At 36.0% G+C, this 11,490-nt stretch overlaps 1 pseudogene; it reads left to right on the top strand.

The window, feature by feature from the left end:
- Positions 1-9,480: 9,480 nt before the first annotated feature.
- Positions 9,481-10,255, top strand: LOC129079998 (proliferating cell nuclear antigen-like; annotated as a pseudogene).
- The last annotated feature ends 1,235 nt before the right edge of the window (positions 10,256-11,490 follow it).

The following is an 11,490-nucleotide window of genomic DNA, read 5'->3' on the forward strand; positions in this document are numbered from 1 at the left end:
CCTTAAGAATTATGCTAAATCTCCTCTGCTGTGCTGCATAAATGGAAACACAAAGCCTGGATGACAGCACATCTGTTTATAAACATGATTTACTGAATATTTTAAGCCCATTGTTGAGACCTACTGCTCAGGAAAGGATTCATTTCAAAATATTACTCTTCATTGACAATGTAACTGGTCATCCAAGAGCTATGCTGGAGATAGACAAGGAGACTAGTGTTTTGTTTTGGTGTCAGTAATCACTTTATTTTTTTTAATTGTCATTCAAGTACAGTTGTTTCTATTTTCCCCACACCACTCTCCCCTGCCACACCTACCCATACCTCCCACTCTCAATCCTACTCCCCTTTAGTTTCATCCCCAAGTCCTTTATATATGTTCCTTGACAATATTCCCCCTTATGTTTGCTAACACAACCTCTGTTCTGCAGTTCATAGATCAAGGAGTAATTTTGACTTTTAATTCTTATTATTTAAGAAATACATTTTTCAAGGCTATAGCTGCCATAGATAAAGATTCCTCTCATGGATCTTGGAAAAGTCAATTGAAAATCTTCTGGAAAGGATTCACCATTGTAGATGCCATTAGGAACATTCATGAATCATGGGAAGAAGTCAAAATATCAACAATAATAGCAGTTTGAAAGAAGTTGATTCCAACACTCATGGATGAGTTTGAGGCATTCACAACTTCAGTGGAGGAAGTAATGGCAGATGTTGTGGAAATAGCAACAGGATGAGAATTAGCAGTGGAACCTGACAATGTGACTGAATTGCTGCAATCTCATGATAAAATTTGAATGGATAAGGAGTTGTTTTTTTATGGATGAGCAAAGAAAGTAGTTTCTTGACATGAAATCTATTCCTGGTGAAGACTGTTGAAATGACAACAAAAGATTTATAATATTACATCAACTCAGTTGATAAAGCAGTGGCATGATTTAAGAGATTGACTCTAGTTTTTAAAGAAGTTCTACAGTCAGTAAAATGCTATCAAGCAGTGTCACATGATACATAGATATTGTTCATGAAAGCAAGAGTCAATTGACATGGCAAACTTCATTGTTGTCTTATTTTGAGACATTGTCTCATCTACCCCAACCTTCAGAAACCGCCACTCTGAGTTAGCAGCCATCAGCACTGAGGTAGGACCCTCCATCAACAAAATGATAGTAACCCACCAAAGGATCAGATGATAGAATTTTTTAGCAATAAAATATTTTAATTGTTTTTAGCAATAAGATATTGTTAACTTTATGTACATGGATTTTTTTAAGACATAAAGTTATTACACACTTAATAAACTACAGCATAGTGTAAAGATAACTTTTCTATCCACTGCAAAATCAAAAAAAAAAGTATGATACTTTTTATTGTGATATCCACTTTATTGCAGTATTCTAGAACTGAACCTACAATATTTCACAGGTATGCCTATATAGAGAATGCTAAAAGGTCCAAAAAGAGTCCATGTCACTTTTTTTCTTAAATCTCTAATGATAATTTTATAACATTGTTATGAGGTTACAAAGTACCAGCTACTATGTTGAGAAATTTTTATGTATCATTTCATCAGATCTTCAAAAGAACACAATGAGATAGCAGCTACCATTTATTAAATACTCAACTGTTTTATTTTTTAAATATTTCATTAATCCTTAAAACAAATACATAATACTTGATTAATTCTACTGATGAGGAAATGGAATGATTATGCAATTTATCAAAGATCTTTGTAGTAGTTTTTAATTGCCAAATAACAAGTTACTGCAACTTAGTTGCTTATCTCAACACCCATTTATTAGCTCACAGTTCTAAAGATCAGAAGTCTTTGTACCACGTGACCAGGTTGTCTGATGAAGGTCTTAGAAGGCTAATGTTAAGGTGTTAGATTGAATGTCTGTCGAATTCTGGGTAGAATGTTTCCAAGTGTATTTGGTTTGTTGGATGAGTTTGATTCCTTTCTACAGTAGGATCAAAGTCCTATTTATATACCAGCTCTCACCTGGGGGCTGTTCTCAGCTCCTAGGGGCTATTCATATCCCATGCCATTTGCCACCCCCACCCCCGCCCGCCACACACACACTGAATTTTCAAAACCAACTGTTAAAAATCTCCTGTTAAGTCCTTTCCACATTTCAAACTTCTTTCACCAGAAAGATACTGTACCTTTTGAGGCTCATCTAATTCAGTCAGGCCCACTAAGGATATTCTTCCTTTCTTAAAGTCAAGTGTGTTATAGGGTGTTACCTAATTTCAGTAGTAATATCCCATCATATTCATATTCCTGGAGATTTTACATACTGTATACATAGTTGGCAATAATCTTGAGGGACATTTTATAATTCTTCCTACAACAGTCTCATAGTCAATGGGAATTTGGCTGACATTTGAAATTAAAATCTCGATTGTCAACGTTCCTAGCTTAGCCACTTCTCAGTTGGAGATGGGGATAGGCTAGGAACCTAGGAGTTCTCTAGAGTTATCTCAAAGGGTGAATAAAATGTGACCTTTTTTTTTTTTACTGAGATATAATTGACATGTAACATTATTAGTTTTTGTTTACAACATAATGATCTGATATATGTCTATGGTGTAAAATGATCAACAAAATACAAGGTGAGGCAAAAGTAAGTTTACAGTTATGGGTATGTGAAATAGAGTTTATTCTTGTATAATTATTAATTTTTTATTATTTTTCATATGAACAGCTATAAACCTACTTTTGCACACCCTGTATGTCTAGGTGACATCCTTCACCACATTTGTTACAATTCTTTTTTCTTATCAGAACTTTTTTTCAAATGATTTCAATCTTTTTAAAGTATTTTATTTTATTATTTATATATATATTATTGATTATGCTATTGCAGTTGTCTCATTTTTTTCTCCTTTATTCTCCTCAGCTTTGCACTCCCCTCCAACCAGCATCCCCTCTGCCTTAGTTCATGTCCATGGGTTGTACACATAAGTTCTTTAGCTTTTTCATTTCATATGCTATTCTTAAACCACCACCCCCCTGTCTATTTTGTACCTACAATTTATGCTTCTTATTTCCTGTACATTTTCCCCCATTCTCCCCCCTCGCCTTCCCCTCTGATCTCCATTTCTGTGATTCTGTTCCTGTTCTAGTCATTTGCTTAATTTGTTTTTAGGGTTTTTTTAGGTTCATTTGTTCATAGCTGTGAGTTAGTTGTCATTTTGCTGTTCACAGATTTTGATCTTCTCTTTCTTAGGTAAGTCCCTTTAACATTTCATATAATAAGGGCTTGGTGACGATGAACTCCTTTAACTTGACCTTATCTGAGAAGCACTTTATCTGCCCTTCCATTCTAAATGATAGCTCTGCTGGATAGAGTAATCTTGGATGTAGGTCCTTGTCTTACATGACTCTGAATACTTTTTTCCAGTCCCTTTTTGCCTGCAAGGTTTCTTTTGAGAAACCAACTGTCTTATGGGAACTTCTTTGTAGGTAACTGTCTCCTTTTCTCTTGCTGCTTTTAAGATTCCCTCCTTATCTTTAATCTTGGGTAATGTAATTATGATGTGCCTTGGTGTGTGCTTCCTTGGGTCCAACTCCTTTGGGATTCTCTGAGTTTCCTCGACTTGCATGTCTATTACTATCACCATATTGTGGAAGTTCTCCTTCATTATTTGTTCAAATAAGTTCTTGATTTCTTGATCTTCCTCTTCTTCTTCTGGCACCCCTATGATTCCCATGTTGGAATCTTTAAAGTTGTCCCAGAGGTTCCTAAGCTTCTCATTTTTTTCAATTCTTGTTTCTTCATTCTGTTCTGGTTGAATGTTTACATCTTCCTTCTCCTCCAAGTCGTTCATCTGAGTCTCAGTTTCCATCCCTTTACTCTTTGTTCCCTGTATATTTTTCATTATTTCACTTTGCATAGCCTTCACTTTTTCCTTCATTTTGTGACCATACTCAACCATATCTGTGAGCATACTGATTACCAGTGTTTTGAACTGTGTTTCTCATAGATTGGCTATCTCTTCATCACTTAGTTCTATTTTTTGGAGTGTTGATCTGTTCTTTCATTTGGGCCATATTTCTTTGTCTCAGCATGACTGTTACATTGTAAAGGGTAGAGCCTTAGGTATTCGCCAGGGTGGAGCAACCCAGGCTGCTGTGTTGTCACGCTGTATGCGGGAGAAAGGTCTGAGTGGGAACTATACTGCTTACCTTGCTCTTGGCAGGCTTCCAATCACTTCCCTCACTTCCCACAAGCAAATTGGGTCCTTCTGGTGCTGACTCCAGGTGGGTGGGTTTGTGTATGTTCCAGGACCCTGTGTGTCTCTCCAATGACTCTCCTGTGAGGCTGGGACTTTCTCCTGCTACTGCATCCCCCACAGATTTTTACAGCTAGAGGTTTTGAGGTTTTCTTTTCCCTCACCAGAGCCCTCATTTACACCATCTGTCTTCACCCCCCCCCCCCCCCCCCAGTTATTCCTTCCAGTTTATCCACACACAAATGTGGAACTGCCCGGTCCACCAGCCACCACCTTGCCTTGCATCTTCTCTACCCCAGCTGCCTGTCTCTGCCCCTCCTTCTGGTCTGGATGAATGATTCTTTTTTTAACTACTTGGTTTTTGGACTTCCATACAGTTCAATTTTCTGTCAGTTCTGGAAAATTTGTTGTTGTCTTTGTTTTGATTGTGCAAGGAGTCAAAGTGTACCTACCTATGTCTCCATCTTGGCTGGAAGTCCTTGATAAGAACTTTTGATGTCTCTGCTCTTAGCACCTTTTAAATGTACAATAAGATGTTATTAATTATAGTCACCATGCTGTAAATTACATTCCCATGACTTATTTATTTTATAACAATTCTGTTTATTTTTGTACATCTCCATCATTATTCCCTTAATCACTTAACTTAATCAAAGTTATTGTAACCTCCTGATAGATTATACTAGTATATGTACCAATTGCTTTTTTTTCTACCTCACTCGGCCCTTTCAACACACAATGTTGCCTCAAAGAGTTTCAATAAATTAACCAGGCTTGTGTGGGCTAATCCCTGCTTATTGTTCTAGGTTTGTTTCTCACATTTGTCTCTTCCGGCATCATTCATACAGAACATTTTTCAGTTCCTCGAGCATGTACTATGCCTGTTTGCCTCCAAGCCTTCTCATGTACTGTCCTCGCTTTCTAGAACACACCCCTCACTATTCAGTCTTATTCAGTGGGCTAATCCTCATGAATATTTCAGAACTCTTCTTGTACATTAATTTTCTATGAAAATTTTCTGTAATTCCCCTAAGTGATCTAAAGGTTCTGTCCCATGTACATTGTTATACCTTAAAATTTCCCTATACAAATACGTATGTTTTTTGCTGTCCTATAAATAATAAATATTAAAATACTCGTAATTTTGCCATTCTGTCCCCAGTGCCAGGAACAATGCATGGCATGCAAATATATATTGAAATATGAATGGATCAATATATGCATTAAAAATTTCTTTGCAAAACATTAAGAAAAAGAAGTGCCTTTATATTTTTCACCTTGCTATTTTTTCTGGCCTTATCATTTCCATGCAGCCCAATATCGTCTATTAGCAATGTACTTAGTTTTCCCTGGATCATCACCTCTATGCCTTTCCATATCCCAGCTTCTCTCTCTAGAATACCCTATATACCTTCTTCTACTAGATTGCCCACTTGAGCTTTTAACCCTTCCAGGAACTGATTTTTCCAAAAGTTCACTGACATGTCATCATCTGGACTCCCAGCTCCTATGGGAGTGTTTCTCTATTATACTACTTTTCACGGCTGCACCAGTAAGATTTTTATCCTTAAACCTAGATGAAATATTTTGTTATATATTTTTACCAAACATATAGAAGACTAACTAGTATATACAAAGAACCAATTACAGCTTATTGAATGAAACAAAAGAGAACAATTTTAGTCACTCATATGCTGTTTCAATAGTATAATGAAAGTAGATAAATTTGGCCATGAACCTAAATTCCTGAAAATAAATTCTCAGAGAGAATTAAATAAAATAAAAATAGTATATTAATGTATTTTACATTCCCTGTTCATTAGGTAGAATTTTGTTGAACCATTCCTTCACAGTCAATAAAAATAACTATTTTTCTTTTAGAAATGAGTAGTAAGTTATAACCCCTGAGAAATCTTACCTGATTTGAAGAAGCCAAATAGCTTTGCTAACTTCATTCCCTAAATAGAAATTCTGCTGCCAACTACATTCGCATTAGATGAAATGGAAGGCTGAAAGCTCTGTTTACTTAACTATTCTCTTGTTCCTCAGCATGAACTTGATGTTAGCCAGTTTTTGTTTTGGAAGAAAACTAACTTATTTTGGTTTAATTTTTAAATATTTCAATATTTCCACTTTTTGAGAAAATACTTTAACAAAAGTATTTGAATGCTACAAAATGAAAGGAAAATGTATACATAAATAAATACATTAAATAAGGTGTTTATACTCTTAATATATAAATAAGAAGGTTTAACAATTCAGATAATAGTTATTACATAAGTTCTTAGAGAAATAAAAGAGAACTAAGGTTGTGATTGTTACATCTAGATTTAATTTAATGTAAAATGGCCTTTGGTATTTGTTCTTTTGTTGTGATTAATTTCTCTTAAGAGCTATGTTGTTTTAAAATTATCACACAATCTAGTTTTAATTTTATAACATTTAAAATTGAAAAGAGAAAAATAACATAAAAGTGCTTGTGGTACCTTTATGTATAACTTTGAGAATCATGGGATGTGGTTAACTTGAAATCACTTAAACTATTATAGCTGTCAAGTGTAGTGATTTTATTTTCAATTCACATCAGTGTTTTAGTATGCATGTCAGTTACTGGGTCAAACTGGCAAATTAATTCAGGAGCATTCTGTTGCCATGCTTCTCATCATTGTCATCACATACATTCCACTATTGAAAGTTAATACTTGCCCATTAAAATTGATTGCCAAAAATATAACGCTTAATATATACAATAATGTATCGATAAGAAATTTTGGCTAAATTAGGATTATGTTTCAGAGCTTCTATAGTATGCGGACATTCAGTTAGGAAAAATATTTCAGGAAAATGCGGAACTTGAAAGCAAAGAGGCTCAAAGAAATTTTCAGAATGCTCTAAGAGAAATGGTAATAGACTCATGGGCTTTTAAAAAGAGACATAATATCAAGGTATTTAAAAACATAATTATTTAAAGGTAAATATTGCTTTTAATAAACATCCTAGGTTAGACTTGGGAAAAAGAGAAATAAGGATACTGAAAAAATAGCTTAGTCTATCCCTTTAATAAATTAATAAAAAAAAGTAATAGAATTAAAATAAACCTTTAGGAAATATACTGTCACAATATCATACATACTGTATTAGTAAATAGTATTTTTACCATATCTAAATATGATTACATCATTTTACTATACTGCAATACCGAGTATTTGAAGGTCTCCAACTTTCTTGGAAGTTTCATAAGTAAGGTAAAGGCCCAATTAATAGAATCTCATTTCAAAGATACAAAATTCACCCTTAACTGCATGGCTCAGTTGATTGAGTGTTGTCATGAGAAGCAAAAGTTCGCCAGTTTGATTCCTGGTCAGGCCACATCCCTGGGTTGCGGGTTTGGTCCCTTGTAGGGCATGTAGGAGAGGCAACTGATTGATTTTTCTCTCCCACATTGATGTTTCTCTCCCTCTTTTTCTCCCTCCCTAAAAGAAATAAATAAAATCTCCAAAAATAGCAAAATTCAGAAAAAGACAAAAACAAGAACTGATCAGACACCCAAAAATTTTATTTTCTCAAAAAGGAAGAACTACATGCTCTGGAAACAGTACTTTGAAGTTACACTTCTTTCATAGAAATCGTAGAACAGCAGGAAATACAGCACCAACTTTATTTACCAACACCTAGGAAACAGTAACCTTCGCATATCTCTGCAAAACTGTAAGCCACACACACACAAAAAAACAAGTACAGCCTAAGAAGACTCAGATATGTACGTATAAAAGCAACCCACATGAAACCTTCTGACCGTGGCAGGAACTTCAAAAGCTGTTGCTTTGAAACGCTACATAATACTGCATCAAGGATGAGAGCAAGAAAGTCTTGCTAGTAGGAAATAGTAAAATCTTTGCTATGTGGAGAATGTGGGTCAGTATGTAACCCATTCTACATCACTTTCTTGACACTTTAAAAATATCCTGCTTCTGATCCACTAGTTTTGATCCTTTAGAATACAAGTTGTTTGTATGGTAAAATATATAATACAAGAATAAACTATGTTTTGTGTATTCACAACTGTAAACCTACATTTGCCCACCCCTGTATATACTTATGGAAGAGAAACAAGAGAAAGACCACTGCCTAGGGCACAGATGAAAGAATGTCGCAGCTTTTATGTAATTAACTCCACCCCCCCACCAACTCCAAACCCCTTAACTACACTTTTTTTCTCTTTATAAAAAGGGTCAGTTTAAAATGGAATTTAAGATGGTCTGATAGGGTTCAAACCCACTGTCTTTTCAGATTGCCGACCATTTGCATAAAGTGCCCATAAAGATTTTTTAAAAAAATCTCTGACTACCTTGACCTTATAGTTAATTATTGAGTTACTAGGTTAAAACTAGTTAAGAGAAAAATACGTTAGTTTTCAGGTCAACATAGTTATATTTGAGAGCCTCTAATATGAATTTCTATTCACATTTGTATCTGTGGAAACTAACTCAGTAGGATGATAATTGGTGTAAGATTACTAAAAGCTTTCATAGTTAAGATTTAAAAACACAGGATTACACTGTTAAAATACTTTATTGTGTTTGGTAGTTTTTACTGTGCTAATATGCATATGATCATGGGACATATTTTGCAGATCCACAAAGCATACTTTGGGATATTATGCATACATATACATTTAATAATATTGCTGAATATAAAGGTTCACCCAAGTTAGTTATTGAATTACCTGTGGCTCAGTTATTCTCAAACAACGTTAATGCTATTTATTAGAATCACATGGGGGCCTGGAACACATCTCATTTAATGAACGAGAGCAATGAAGGTGGAGTCTTTAACTGCATGTTTTTCACAAGCTCCATGAATGATTCTAAAGCGAACCTTTGTTTAAGAAACACTGATGTAAATATTGCTATTACTTTTCTCTCTAATTTTCACTTCCACTTATATCTCTGTACCTATTTAATCATGCAGTCTATATTCTGTAGCTAAACAGCATTTCCTACAAGCCAAGTTAAAATAGCAACTCTATAAAATTTTAAAGTATATGACAACTATTTAACAGGAATATTTGAAATATTAGTGGTATTAAATGGCTGCAGTCTGAACGCTGTTGTGATCTTCCCCGATCTCAGGCTCTCACTGCTGCGTTAGCCTGCTGACTCATCCTGTGAAAGCCCAGGCCAGCTACACCTCCTTCTTCCCTTTACATTTAAACCTGGCTTGTTGCCATTCCACTACCATGTTTGAAAGTGCGCCTGGTCCAGGGCTCATCCTGAAAAAGGTGCCAGAGGCACTTAAGGACCTCATCTATGAGGCCTGCTGGGACACCGGCACCAGCCATGTGAACATGCAGAGCATGGACTTAACCCATGTCTCTTTGGTGCAATTCACCCTGAGCTCCATCAACTTCGACAGGTATTGTGGCGATTGCAATCTGGTAATGTGCAAACTAGTAAAATGTGCTGGCAACAAAGGCTGTTACCCCAAGGGCTGAAGATAATGTAGACACTTTGGCACTAGTATTTAAAGCTTCAAATCAAGAAAAGGTTTCAGACTATGAAAAGAAGTTAATGGATTTAGGGGTTGAACAACTTGGAATTCCAGAAGAAGAGGATAGCTGTGTAGTAAAGATGTCTTTTGGATGAATTTGTAAGTATATGCTAAGATCTAAGTCATATTGGAGATGCTATTGTAATTTCCTTGTGCAAAAGAGTGAATGAAATTTTCTGCAAGTGGGGAACTTGAAATTGGAAATGGAAATAAATATTAAGTTGTCACAAACAAGTAATGTTGATAAAGAAGAGGAAGCTATTACCACAGAGGTGAATGAGCCAGTTCAGCTAACTTTTGCACTGAGGTACCTGAATTTTTTTTACAGAAGCTATTCCACTCTCAGCTACAGTAACACTCAGTATGCCTGCAGATGTACCCCTGCAGTAGAGTACAAAAATGCTGACATGTCACATTTAAAGTACTATCTGGCTCCCAAGATTGAGGATGAAAAGGGATCTTAGACATTTTTTAAATCCAAGAAAACAAAACTAAACTATTTAAGAACTGTTTCTGAGATTCTAACATGCCCTTGAAAGTCTCTTTTGTCACCAAATTTGTACCTGAGTTTGTATGTAGATAATGCTTTCTGTAAATAACGTATTTTTTTTCCATTCTGTACAATTTAAAGGATAACGTCTCAAGTCAAATCTGGTTTTATTAACCTAGAACTACTTCTCTCTTATGTAGAAACACTAAGATTTTTATAACAAAGAACTTTGGCTATTAATGCAGTTTTAAGAATTGTTTTAGCATAAATAAATGTTATTTTGAGAGGAGTACCCCACACCACAGAGTGCCCCTGGCTACTGCAGATAAGGAAATAAGTCATTCCAGACACTCTGGGTCTGCCAGGAAAAGAGGGTGGCAATTCCCTGTAATGGAGAATGCCCTGAGCCCTTCTCTTGAAGTGGCCTTTATTGAGAATGATATGCGCAGGGGTATACAGCATGCATGCAAAGCTTATCAATAAATGCCTAAAGGCTATGTTTACAGAAAACAGATAGATATCATAGATAACATTTGAAGGAACACAAAGATTTGCCTCAGGTCAAGACCTGGTACACAGGGCGGCAAGCATTTGGCCCTGAAACCTAGGAAACTGATCTTACCCCATGCTTGGATCCCAAACATCAGTACTCATTAACTTGAGGGCATTCTTAGCAAAGTAAATTTCATAGGATTTAATGCATTCCTTTTCCAGGCCTAATTGTCCCCAGGAACCTGCCTGATCCAGTTTAGGGCTGTACTTGTCTTTGGTATTGTTTCACTGACCTGGTCAGGCAGCCAGGCAGAGCAGCAGAGAGATAAGGAGACTTCTTTCAGATAGAATGAGGACTCTGGCCACGACAGAGCCGAGGAATGAGGGTCTTTTGCCCCTTCTCCACATCCCCCAAGTCCTTATCTGATGACCCCTGTGTGACTGTGCCTGTCTTAAGTTTGAGAGAGCATGGATGGAACTGGAGAGCATTATGCTAAGTGGAATAAGCCAGACAGTGAAAAGACAAATACCATGTGATCTCACCTATAAATGGAACCTGATCAACAAAACAAACAAGCAAGCAAAATATAACCAGAGACAGGGAAATAAAGAACAAACTGACAGTAACTGGGATTGGGAGGAGGGGGTAACAGGAAAAAGAGGGAGGAGGGTCATCAAGGAACATAAAGGATCCATGGACAAACCAAAGGGGGGTAG

This window comes from Pteronotus mesoamericanus, unplaced genomic scaffold, assembly GCF_021234165.1.
Source record: "Pteronotus mesoamericanus isolate MK-2021 breed Mesoamerican mustached bat unplaced genomic scaffold, CSHL_Meso_final contig_82, whole genome shotgun sequence".
NCBI classification, from domain to species: Eukaryota; Metazoa; Chordata; class Mammalia; order Chiroptera; family Mormoopidae; genus Pteronotus; species Pteronotus mesoamericanus.